The following is a 13,700-nucleotide window of genomic DNA, read 5'->3' as shown; positions in this document are numbered from 1 at the left end:
CAGCAAATGTGAATGAAAGTTTGCGAATGATAAACATATTATGCAGGCTGTCGAAGAATGGCTTCTAACAAAGCCATCAATTATTTTTGAAACTTATTCGTGCTCTAGAACATAGGTTGTAGAAATGTATGGCAGTGAGCGTGGAGTATGTGAAAAAATGAAGGATCTTCTATGTCGGGGACAATATTGTTGAACATCCTACAATAGATTTTAGTATTATGTGAACTAAAATCAGAGAATTACAATATCAAATGAAATTTGGGTATATTACCGAAAACAACCATAAGTTTATTTGAAGAGTGATGATAACGGCGCAATAAAGAAGGAAACTATTACGTGATGATCTTTTACCACAATAGTTAGAACTTACCTAATAAACTGACTTCATGTGATGTCTGCATTTTCCACAATGACATCACGCTGGTTCAGCCATGTTTCACCAATCCAAGGCAATGCCCGTGAGCTATGAAAAACCTAGTTTATTACTGGTTCGTAATAATGATCTGTATTTATGCTAAACCTAGTGTATTACACAGTAAGAATACGCCTTCAACTTTTCATTCAGTATATTTCATTAAATGTACTAAACATAATATAAATTTATACAAATATTGCGATTCTTTACTTCTTTCACTTCTTAATCGTAATCTGTACTAACATATTTTCTACATTAACTATTTTCAAACATTGTAAGTGTAACGAAATTAAAATATATCTAAAGTGCTTATAACACAAAAAATTTAGAAGTTTTATAAACTATGTTTACTAGCTATTTTCACAACTTATACAAAACTGGAAACATGGATTACTTGTAAATTATTAATTTCTATTACTGTTGCCCCTTGCTTATTTGAACAGATGTTAATAAGTACTATTTGTGTTGCTAGGAAACAGGAATTGAATTAAAATTTTATACTTTTTACTTTATAATTTAGGGTTGTAGGCTGGTACATATGCTTCGAATAACTTACTAACTAACTCTATGGCCTATTGAACCCGGAGGTTTAATGACGCGTTTACAAAAGCTCTCCACTGACTTCTATCCTAAACCAATTGGAGGCAGTTTCTACTTTGCATTCCTATCTCTGCGAGATCCATATTAATATTGTCCTCCCATCTGCGCCTAGGCCTACCTAATGGTCGTTTTCCGATTGGTGTTCCAGTCAAGACTTTGAAAGCGTTTCTACTTTCTTCCATTCTAGCTACATGACCCGCCCACCTAAGCCTCCTAGACTTGACGACCCTAAGAATGTTGGGTAAACCGTATAAATTATGTAGTTCCTCGTTATGAAGTTTCCGCCATCCCCAATTCTCGTTCCTCTTGGGTACGAATATTCGTCTCAGGATCTTGTTCTCAAATACTTTCAGTCTATGATCTTCCCTCAGAGTAAGCAACCATGTTTCACAACCATACAGAACAACAGGCATGATTATCGTTTTATATATTTTAAGCTTCAAATTCTTCGACAGAATTCGCGACGACAAGAGATTTTGAACCGAATAGTGACGCGAATTCCCTGCTTTTAGTCGACATTTAACTTCTTCGTGAGTAAGATTTCCGTCTGTTAATATTGATCCTAAATATTTGAAAATATCCACTTTAGCAAAATTATTATTTAATATTTTAACCCATCCATAATTTGCCATATTACGGTCCCGACACACTTCCATGTTTAGTTTTCTCTGCATTTACTTCTAAACCCATGTCTCTGCAAGCGTTTAATAAGATCTCTGCATTTCTTTCTATTGTTCTCCTATCATCCTCTATTAAATTTACATCATCAGCATATGCCATAACCTGGTGAATACCGTTCAACTCTAGGCCCTGGTTGCTATCTTTGATTTTTCTTATAGCGTATGCTTCGAATGTATGCTTCGAATATATCTTGAAATTAAGAATTTATTGCTAAAAAATCCTTTCCTTTAATGAGATATTTGTAAGGTTTTCAAGATAGTATTTACTACATTATGTACAGCCACTAGTATACGTCTCTTTTGAGTGTTCAAACACCCTTATTTGGGGCCCCTTTTCAGTTGTGATAACACCTGGACAATACAACCAAACTTACACGAAAGTTTTCTTGGCACTTAGAGCAGTTGGTAGCACCGAGCAAGGAATTTAAACAAATAAAACTGTAGAGTAGGTTACTAACGAAATAGTTCTCCATTATAAGATGAATCTCTATGGTTCGGAGCGTGTTGTCCAATAAACAAGATATATTAACCTCAATATTACTGTGCATGTAATATTTCAGTATTACTGTGTGTTCAGACAAGTAAAAACACTGACCATGAATCAGAAAATCCTTGAAAGTAGATGAAAATATCAAATGTAGAACAATTGCAGGAAATAACTTCGTATTTCATTGTCTCCATTGACAGAAGTTCTTCAATTCACCTCATTCAAACATCTTTTTTTGTTTCTGGTGAAGAGAAGATCTTCTTTGTTACACTGAGTGTCAAATTGAAAAATTTGAAAAAGCTTGAACCTCCCTGGGATTTGAACATGAATGCGCCGAATAGAAGTTCCTTACTCTAACCACTTATCTGCGGCGTCACTTTATTTTTCAGTCAAACTATTAGCTAGTTAACATTGTTTCATGCCTGACTATATAAAACATACTAATGCTCGTATAAGGAGATGTTCTTTATGTGAGTGTTAGAATGACTTACTGTAGATTTCCTTCTTTCACTCAAAAACAAGTTATATAGCCTTTAATCAATGAGAAAAATATCACGAAACGTTCTTCAAGTTGAGGCTATCTCATGGTTTTTAACGATGTTCCCGATTTACATTACAATATTTCCTTTCCTTAACTTCTAATTTCCAAAGAAGAAAAGACGGTAACCATTATTCTCGCGTTCTTTGAAATGTATAAACACCAGTAGAAATAGAAAGTTTTATTTTTACCTTTCGTAACTACTAGTTTATTTTTTTACCTTCGCATGAACAATTTGTGGCAGAACGGTAAAGCAGGAAAATCCTATCCCAGAGATCCGGATTCCAATACAATCGTGGCATCTTTTCTTTATTGGAAAGTATTGTTTACGTAGTTGGCATTGTAAATATGGTATTATTACTGCATAGTCGAGGATTTTTTACATATCATGTTCTTTTTTAATTGTTTGCTAGATGCAAGCTAAACCAAGCCTAGATACTACACTTCATTTTTCTATATCTACGGTAAATTCGCTAAAGGTTTTGATGGTCATAAGAGAGTAAGTGAATGAATGACTAAGTCAATGAACTTCGCGTATTAACAACACCGAAAGTATCAGCTTGTCGGAAAAAGTCATGACGTATTTTGTTAAAAGATGACAAATGATGATTTGTGGATATACTAGAGTTATTCGCATCCATGGAATTGTTGCGTCATGAATAGCTAGGAAGTTGTTTGTTTTTTATTAATATTGCTCTTTGTTTGCTTTGGTTTTAGAGATTTGATAAGACATAGAAGATGGAAGACCAACAATTGCGTTTTCAGCATATTTTATTGTTTCACTTGAAGACAGATAAGAGCACGCGAAAAGTATTTGCGATTTTAACTGTCCTCAATGTTTCTGTGCTTTTGTCCGTGTTCTTAAATAGTTAATAGGAAAACTGTAAAAGTGAATGAAACGAGTAAAAATAGGAAACATAAGGTGTTGAGAAAGGATCGTTAAATTAGCTAACTTTTAAAAAAATAATCTAGTGCTCTAAACTCTAGAATCCAATCAAGAGGAATGCTTGTTAAAGGTTCGAAGCCCTGTAAAAGCTAATTCCTCCTAATGTACTTATGTGTTTTTTATGTCTTTTTTCAATTTAAAGTTACATTCTCTTCACTATCCTTTCCACGTAACACTTTACTATTTATCATGTGATTTCGTCACAGTGCTTCGTCATAATTATAACACTGGAATCGTAATAGTGTGCAATTTGCTGAATTCACTGCACATCCAGTTTTTTCCTTCTTCCTCAATAATGATGTCTTAGAGTAGTGACTAAGGCCTCGGTTTCACAATCTTGGATTCGATTCGCACTGAGGAAATTAAGAAATTTTTTAACATTTGCAATATTCATACTTCTGATTTATACTAACATGAAAAACATTCAATTTCTTTGTTTCCCAGAGTTGAGACGATTTTCGTCACAGGCAAAATACCAACCACACGAAATTACGTCACCCGTATCAACCTTGATTCGTACTGTCCGGGAAAGTTACGTAATTAGTCAACAATTGATGAATACACAAAGTTCATCCTAACTGTTAGTATTGGCCAAAAATGTGAACGTTCAAGAACAAACGTTGTTCCTTCCTCTCAATTGTGGAATTGTTCCTAACTGTGAACAAATACTAAATAGTGAAGAAACTTGAAATTCTAGTCACAAGAACGATCCTATTTAAGATTTCAACTTTCTACCTAGATGAAGGGATACAAAATTCATTACTGTTATCAGGTAACAAATATTTATACTCTACTTCTTGTTGACATAAAACGATAAGTCTATCTCTAAATCCATAACGTGATATTATTATTGCGTTCATGTGTAAACCCAATTAACATCTGACATATTTTCTATTTCTATCAATAGCTTCGAATATGTGATATCTCTTTTCTTCTTTAGTCGTAATAATAATAATAATAATAATAATAATAATAATAATAATAATAATAATAATAATAATAATAAAATTAACAATATTTTCGTCAAAAAGCCGTGATTTTAAGATCTATAGTGTAGAGCAGTGATCGTCAAACTTATAAAGTTTCTGAGTTATCTTACAGTTTTTAAATCCTACTGTAAGTTATCAACCAAATCAACTAACTTTTTTTAAAACTTACATTTGTTTACTGCCTACAAACTTACATTTGAATGTTAGCCAACCGAAGAGTTATCGCGATCTTCCAAAAATGTTCCCTAGAACTACAAGTTGCTCGCAATCGGTGATTTGGCAAACACTGGAGTAGACTTTTATCGACGATAACACGCTGGACAATGTTTATCCAAAAAAAGGAGCGAAAAACACTATTCAATAATTCATTGCCAACAATTGTTCTACAAGAAATGATAATATATCTTCACGTTAATCTGCGTACCAAAGTGGAATGTTTTCTTTGTACACAACTTGCTTTTTTCGTTTGACTGGATAATTAAAAAAAAACGTTTATTGTGATAAACACAACAAAACATACTGCTTGGAAAGGAATCAATCGGATTTAGGATTTGGATTTCTGAGATTTCGGCATCAAAGGCCATTTAGCCTGTCAAGATTTGACGGATGACGTCACTCGGCGAGCACACGATCCTGGGAAAGGGAAGGAAGCGGCTATAAGTTAGGTACTACGCCGGCATTTGCCTCGTGTAAATTAGGAAAACCTAGGAAAACCTCACTCAGGGTGGCTGATCTGTAAAAGCGTGTTATACTTTTTGACTGAGTGACCCCACCGGGAATCAAACCCGGACAAGGTACTTCTTATCGAATAGTTTTCCTTGTTTCGTTTCTATTGGTCACAAACCAGCCAGGGATTTTGTTGGAAATTCCCTCCAAAAAGTAGTTTAGAAGATTTTTTGTTTCAACTTGCTATTTGTGTATAGAGATACAGAAACAGGAACTGCACTAAAATACAGTTTTATGTCTACTTAATAAATAATGTTAATTTCATGTGAATCGCTCAATTCTATCTAGAGATATAAAATATTGTGTCTATTTATAGGTAATAAAGAGTATATTATGCAAGACTTTTACCAAACACAAAAACCTAACGTTGACGTATTATTGTCGTAACGTTGACTTATTATTACACATAGATGGATACTCAAATACAAGCAGAAATACACGCATGCTTTCTGTGGAAAATAATTCATTTTTTAATATTTTGATCTGGCAACAATGCATAAAAAGATTGATGACTCACGTAGCCTGATGACTGTTAGTAGCGTTGAGTGACGGTCCAAGCTGGACGTGTTTTAGATGTGGCCACGTGTAAGTTGAAGTGTTTGTGCATTTTAGAGTTCGAATAGATTGTGTTGTGTGGTGATGCATTGAGTTAGATTACGTTTGTGCTGCTTCATGATTGATGGAGTGTAGATTCGTGTGTGTATATGTGTGTGATACCTTACAGGATACAAGATGCCGATGAAGTATAAATCACCCGGACAATTTCTGTTATGTATGTGGGGAGCTGACATTTAATTCGCAACGTCGATATTTTACTCCACTTGTGAGGTAGTGTTATCAGTTATATTTTGGTTACTGTGTAGGAGACCAAGATAAGAATTGGACTCCTCACTACATTTGTTGTACTTGCGTTAAACGTCTGACTGGGTGGGCAAATCGTGAAAGAAACATGAATTTCGCAGTACCAATGATCTGGAGGGAAGCAAAAGATCATTCTTCAGACTACTACTTTTGTATGACACAGATAAAAGGTATAACCAGTAAATCTAAGCACATAGTACAATATCCTAATTTGCCAGCAGAAATTAGGCCAGTTCCACACAGTGCAGAATTACTTGTACCAGTACCTCCTGCTCATCTTACGGTAAATGAGGATTACATACTTGAGGCAAATATCGAAGTTCCAAATGAAGAAGATGATCCTACTTACGTAGGAAGCACATCTACATTGGATCCCCATCTGATAACTGAGGGTGAACTAAATGACCGCGTACGGGATTTAAAACTCTCCAAGATACAGGCAGAACTTCTTGCTTGTAGACTTAAAGGCTGGAATCTGCTTCATCGTGACACTAAAGTGTGTATTTTTCGAAATGTCATACAGAGTTTTAAAACTACTATTCTCAAGAAAATGATTTAGTGTATTATAATAATGTCTGTGCTGTGATGGATACACTTGGACATGCACATATAAGTACAGAGTGAAGATTGTTTATTGACTCTTCCAAAACTTGTTTTAAGTCTGCCCTTTTGCACAATGGCAACAAATTTCCTTCAGCGACTTTGGCTTATGCAACTAATATGAAGGAAACCTATGAAAACATCAAACTAGTGTTAGAAAGAATTCAGTATGAGAAATACAAGTTTACCGTTTGCTGTGATTTAAAAGTAATTTCTTTGTTAATGGGTTTGCAGCCCGGTTGTACGAATTATTGTTGTCTCTGCGAATGGGACAGCAGAAACAAAGCGGAACATTACATCAAGAAGGAATGGCCAAAGCGTGTATTAATTCCTGGACAGAAGAATGTTTCTCCCTCACTGGTGAGCCCTGATAAGATAATTCTACCTCCTCTTCACATAAAGTTGGGTCTCTTCAGAGACTTTGTTAAGGCAATAGACAAAAGTAATGCACGATTTTGTTACCTCAAGGAAACATTTCCTCAAGTTATTGACGCTAAAATCAAGGAAGAGATTTTTGTAGGCCCCAAATAAAATGTTTGATTCATGACCAAAAATTTGAGGATCTCTTAACTCCGGTTGAGAAAGCAGCTTGGTGTTTTTAATTTAATGTTTAACAGATAATTTTTTAGGAAACCAGAAAACCCCAAATTACCGTGAAATTGTGAGTGATTTCCTGCAATCATTTAAAGAAATGGGTTGCAACATGTCCCTTAAAGTTTACTTTCTAAACTTCTACCATGGTTTCTTTCCGGAAAACCTTGGTGCTGTTTTTGATGAGCATGGGGAACGTTTTCATCAGGATATTTCCTCCATGGAGAAGAGATACCAGGGACAGTGGAGTTCACATGCTAGCTTATTACTGTTTGACACTCAAAAGAGATGTTCCAGAAGCCAAACCCAGAAGAAAGTCGACAACTAAAACATTTTAGTTGAGGTAAGTAAGTGTTCATTTATTAAGAAGATACCACTCACTTCTTTTGTATTATTTATTAAGTAGACATAATGAGTCCTGGCCTCATTTCAGTAAAAAACAATGTCTACTATTAGGGGACCTAGAAATAATATATATTCGTACATTATTGTCAGATTTGTCAATATTGTCCCCTTAATTTATTTGTCGTGTATGGAACAGGCCCAGAAGCATAACTAACGAGGCCGCAGACTTTGCTAAGCGGGAAGGCCCACTGGCTCCGGGAGCCCATAAAGAGTAAGAGAAGTGTGGAAAGAGAGGGCCCAAGAATTAGGAAAACGACCTTTGCTAGGGGCGCAAATACGCGTATTACTGCATGCCCCTCCCCAAAAAAATAAGTTATAGCGCTGCCACGACGGGATTCAAACTCGTGTCTCTGCCACACGAGTTTCATAATTTGCCAATCTAGCACAAATTCCTCATACAAAGATAAAACAATAAAATAGTACTTACGGAAGATAAAAACAAAACTTTCTTTCTCTACACGTGTTGATGCAATTCAAAGATGCGAAAATAATGTTTGCTGCAGGCACGTAGCCAAGGGGTTGGTCCAGGGGTCCGAACCTTCCGTCTTCGAGACAAGAAATGATAAGAATAAAGTAAAGATGAAACAAAGAGAATCGAGGAAAAGAAGAGTTAGCGTTAAAAATATACAACTACAGGAAGTGCTTGGTTACACTTTCTTATGAGGAGTTTTGTGTGGGGGAAACACTGGGAGAGTCAAGTTAAAAATGGATATTATTGTAACGGAGCTTTCTGAATTCCATCTAGCTCCATGCTAATCCTATGGAGTACAAATGACGATCACATAGACTCTCAGGTAGAACTTAAGAAATATTAATAATCCCCAATAATATAAGCCTGGCAACATAGACTCCAGTGACACTTGTTAAAGAAATTTTCAAATTCGTGGCAACACTAATCCATTTCGCGGCAAGATGTTTTCACCGCCGAAAGAGATCTCGTTGCTAGCCTTAACGGCATTAAACGAAGACAAGAAAAAGAAGAAGAAAACAAGAAAAACCGAGTTCGAAAGACCTCAAAAGACTATATCTTTTCCAATTTTTAAATATCCTTTTACTCGAGATTTCTCCTCATTTTATTGTCCTAACAAACCAATATGGGTACGTTGCCAGTAAAACAGTTTAGTTTGATCGAGCCTCTTGTGGGTAACCACACTATTTCATGTCACGCGCCTCCTTCATTACAAAATCATGGCTAAACGAACCAAAATATTTTACCAGTAAAATAGTTTAGAATGATCCAGCCCCTGGTGTGATAACCTCATATTTCATCACGGACCCCCGCTATTACAAAATCCTGGCTACGTGCATGTGTGTCGGATTCATTTTCGCGGATTCCAAGAATTTCTGATATCCTCTGTCTTATTGACCGATAGAGATAGGACATTAATAATCTTAACCTTCATATAGTGGAAATTAAGGCCAACTGCTGTCGGCCCTCGTGGCCGACCGTACTAAAGCAACACTCTAGTAATGAAAATAGTTTTTGGAGTAGGTTCGAACCCTGCCCAAGTATTCTTTAAATTTTCATAACACTTTTTTCATTAAAATAAACTTACAGGTTTACTATACGGATCAATAGTAAAGGTAATAATAATAATAATATTGACCGATAGAGATAGGACATTAATAATCTTAACCTTCATATAGTGGAAATTAAGGCCAACTGCTGTCGGCCCTCGTGGCCGACCGTACTAAAGCAACACTCTAGTAATGAAAATAGTTTTTGGAGTAGGTTCGAACCCTGCCCAAGTATTCTTTAAATTTTCATAACACTTTTTTCATTAAAATAAACTTACAGGTTTACTATACGGATCAATAGTAAAGGTAATAATAATAATAATAGCGGTAATAATAATAGTAATAGTAGTAGTAGTAGTAGTAGTAGTAGTAGTAGCAGAAGGAACTAGTAAGAAGCCCCGCACAGGTTGGCTAGGTTCTGTTCTCTTGCTCAAAATTTTCCTGTAAATTTTACGTTACCAACTTCAAACACTTGGCTAGGGTAACGTGCGAATATTGAAACTCTTGGGATTGGAGTAAATTCTGTGGGCTTTTCTTCTTTGGAAATTAGAAGTTACGAAGAGGAAGAATAGTAGTAATATAAATCGGGAGCAGTTAAAACGATGAGGTAGCCTCAACTTGAAGAACATTTCGTGATATTTTCCTCATTGACGAAGGTCTATCTAACTTGTTTTTGGGTTAAAGAAGGAAATCTCGAGTAAGTCATTTTGACAGTCATAAGGAACGTCTTCTTCTACGAGCATTAGTATTTTGTATAGTATTACATGCAACAATTTTAATTAGCTAAAAGTTTAGATAAAAGATGAAGTGACGCGGTAGGTAAGTGGTTAGCGTATTGAACTTCTGTTCGGCGGAACAGGCTTCGAATCCTGGCCAGGTTGAAACTTTTTCAAATGTTTCAATTCCAATACATACTCAGTGTGACAAGAAAGATCGTCTCTCCTCCAGAAAGAATATGATGTTGGAATGAGAAGAGTTCGAGAAGGTCTCTCAATGGAGGCAATCATTTACAAACTTCTTTCCAGCAGTTGTTCTAGATTTGATATCTTCAGCTACTTTCAAGCATTTCCTGATGAATGCATGGTAAGTAATTTCATTCCTCTAAACATACAATATATGGAGAAATAATGCATTACATACACAGCAATATTGAGATTAATATATGGTGTTCTTTGGAAAACACGATCTGAACCATAGAAGTTCATCTTAGAATGGAGAACTGTTTCATTAGTCACCCTCTGTACAATTTTACCTAAACATCTGAATAAGGTCAACTAACTGCTGTCAGTGTCGACAGAAGTTACGTGTAAGTTCGGTTGCATCTGTCTAGGCGTTCGGTTATTGGATTTCGGTATTTGCCGAAGGTAAGCACATACCAAATTTGAGCCCCCTAGCTGTTATAGGTAAAAAGTTATCTTGTTCACCCCATTTGTGAATTCGTATCGCTCGTACAACGCCATACTATGTATATCATGCCTATAACTTCTTATCAAATTCATCTTCTTATAATAGTCCCTTTGGTTGAACAAACAGACTTTATACTGTTTATATGTATGTTCTTTGAACACAACACTCTTTTCTACATTTTTGACTTTCTTACAACACTTTTCCTTATCGAACTCACATTTAAATTCTTTGTCTGTTAGATCCATTTGAGGTGCTTTTATTTAGTACATCTTAAATCTTAAACCTACAAACCCTTCTATAATGGTACCTTTAACCTTGTCTTTGATCTTACCAAAGAGTTTCTCATTGATCTGGAGTTCTTGTATCAGTTATCTATAGAGTAATCACTTGTGTCGAAGTAATCAATATACTTTCTCATGTCCTCGTACACATGTTTTGTTTGAATATCGTTATATACCGGCAGTGGTGCTATTCTAATCTTTTAACAACCGGTTCTCTCTCTCCCTCTCTCTCTACACACACACACACACACACACATATATATATATATATATATATATATATATATATGTGTGTGTGTGTGTGTGTGTGTGTGTGTGAGAGAGAGAGAGACAGATTTTAAATGGATAGGTAGGTATTTAGATAGATCGATGTGACTCTCTTAGGAAACAAACCATGCAAGGTAGACAAAGCAAATATTTTACTGAATACCACAAAAGGCAAATAGTGACCTACAGACAGCAAATAGTGCCCTAAATACAAATTGGTGTGACGAAATTAGGTAGCACTGCGAACATCTTGGAAACAAATTATCCAAGATAGATGGTTGCCAAAAAGTATTGGAAAGACTAATAAAGTAATGAATAGACAATCGTTGATAATGGTTACAAATATAAATAACCGTCATCATTACACTCATGTAATCTCAGTTCTCATTCTTGATATCCGAGCATTTGAGATTAAGAAAAAAAACGTTTATACCTGAGAGATCATATGTTTAACCCTATAAAAAATTTTAAAAGCAAAGATAGTTGAACTAAAATTTACTGTCCTTGGTATAACTGGGTAAAATTTACTGTTATGTCTGGGTAAAACAAACGGTTCTGCGAACTCGAAATATTTTAACAACCGGTTCTACCGAACCGGAGCGAACCGGCTGAATAGCACCACTGAGTATCTGTAGAACATACTTCCATTTTGTCTTAATATTTGGGCTTCATCACATTATAATGGAAGTCATACATTAAATACTTTGGTAGATCTAAGATACTTATTCCAACATTATTGGTTTATTGAAAGTCAATTTGGTTTTATTATATTATGATTGCACATACAACAGATTTCAGATGAGAAGCGGCATGGCCTTGAGTTGGCTTTACGCGGCGTCCAATTGGCTTTGAGCGGTGTTGACAATTCGCGACAAGCAGTTCTGCACGCTGACTTCTCGCGCTACTGCGAATCTTGGCAGTAGCAGAGGCGCTTATTAGAAATATTGTATTAGCACATTAACTGCTCACTTTACGAAGTAGAGAAAAGAATTACGAACACATACGTGAAAACTACATCTTTTTATGATAACTGGTTGTCATGATACACGCTTTGAAAGGTTTCCATATAAAACAATTAGTAAAACGAGCGTTGAGTTCCGTCTAATTTCCAGTGGATTTTTCTTCGATTTGGAAATGGAGCTCAACTTTTATTAAAGGATAATCAGGGGTGTAACCAACAGGTTGTTCTAGGGGAACATTACTTTCAGGGGGAGGAAAGCTTTTCACAAATTAAAAACAGAACAAATGACCTCTTTCAGAATATGAAAGCATTTTAACTCACCATGTATACTATACACATATTATGTTTCCTCGATGCTACCTTAACAAAAGACGGATCTTAACAGTACTTTAGTTGAAAAGCGGATTGTAAGAGATAAATCAATAAGCTATTCATAAGAAAACAAATGCTGTTTCTAGCAGTCTGTTTATCCGACTTTGTGTTTATGTAGGTTAAAATACTAAAAGGAAAAAACTCGAAAAAATATCAACTCAGATATTATTATGCAATAATATAGTAGTGAGAGATCCTGGGGGGACTGAGGGAGCCAGGGCCCCTCATTTTATTTGTAAATGTGCAATATTAGGCATAATTTGAATGCAATTTGTCTTAGAATTATCATATATGCTTTCTGCATCTGAATGCACCCCCCCTCCCAATTTACAGAGAAATCAGCGTCCTTGTAATTAGGTACAGAAACTGTATTGATGATGTTTTCTTTTTCTTTTTTCTTTTTTTAAAAATCTTATTTTATTATAAACGTTCCTAATTTGCATTAATTATTAAATAAGTTTACTAAACATATACTAGATGAACCTCATTTCGGGGCTGGAAATAGTTTGGAAAGTCAAGGCCCGCTTTTCCCCCGTTTCTACACCCTTGAGAATAGTAAGCGATCGAATTAAATAACAAGCCTCTGCAATTTGATTCATATATATATATATATATATATATATATATATATATATATATATATATATATATTCGATTCCCGGCGGGAGCTCATGTGGAAGAACAGAAGGTATGGGACATTCGTAATATTGTTTTGAAATTGCCTTCATGCAAGATTCTTCCTTATTCGACAGAAAAAACGCAGTATGACTTTTTTTTCCTCCTTTCAATACCTTACGTATGTGTGGCCAATTACGTACTCCTTCTTTACTCCTCTAGCAGGGACGCAAAAGCACCAGGCGTCTGAGTGGTGTCATAAATTATTGTAACCCAAAACAAACTCGACCATATCGTGTTGCTTACGAATCAGATGGATTGTTGTTGTGAGACCTACATCAAGTATAAGAGTATGTTATTACATGGAAGCAAAGGAGCTGATTGTGTGTGTAGGAACGCAACTTCTCTTCTTCTAGCATAAACAGAATTCATCAGTGTCTA

The 13,700-nt window shown here is 35.4% G+C and overlaps 1 long non-coding RNA gene across 1 annotated transcript in view; it reads right to left on the bottom strand.

The window, feature by feature from the left end:
* Nucleotides 1–13,700, bottom strand: part of LOC145683480 (uncharacterized) — a 102,535-nt gene that overhangs the window by 20,851 nt on the left and 67,984 nt on the right. The window contains exon 4 of the long non-coding RNA XR_014131119.1: nucleotides 371–463. This is a non-coding gene — a long non-coding RNA (uncharacterized LOC145683480). The remainder of the gene's footprint in view (nucleotides 1–370; nucleotides 464–13,700) is intronic.

Source organism: Thermobia domestica, chromosome 4 (assembly GCF_964235325.1).
Source record: "Thermobia domestica chromosome 4, izTheDome1.hap1.1, whole genome shotgun sequence".
NCBI lineage: Eukaryota > Metazoa > Arthropoda > Insecta > Zygentoma > Lepismatidae > Thermobia > Thermobia domestica.
The sequence above is the reverse complement of the archived record's forward strand: the minus strand, read 5'-3'. Positions and strand labels throughout refer to the sequence as shown.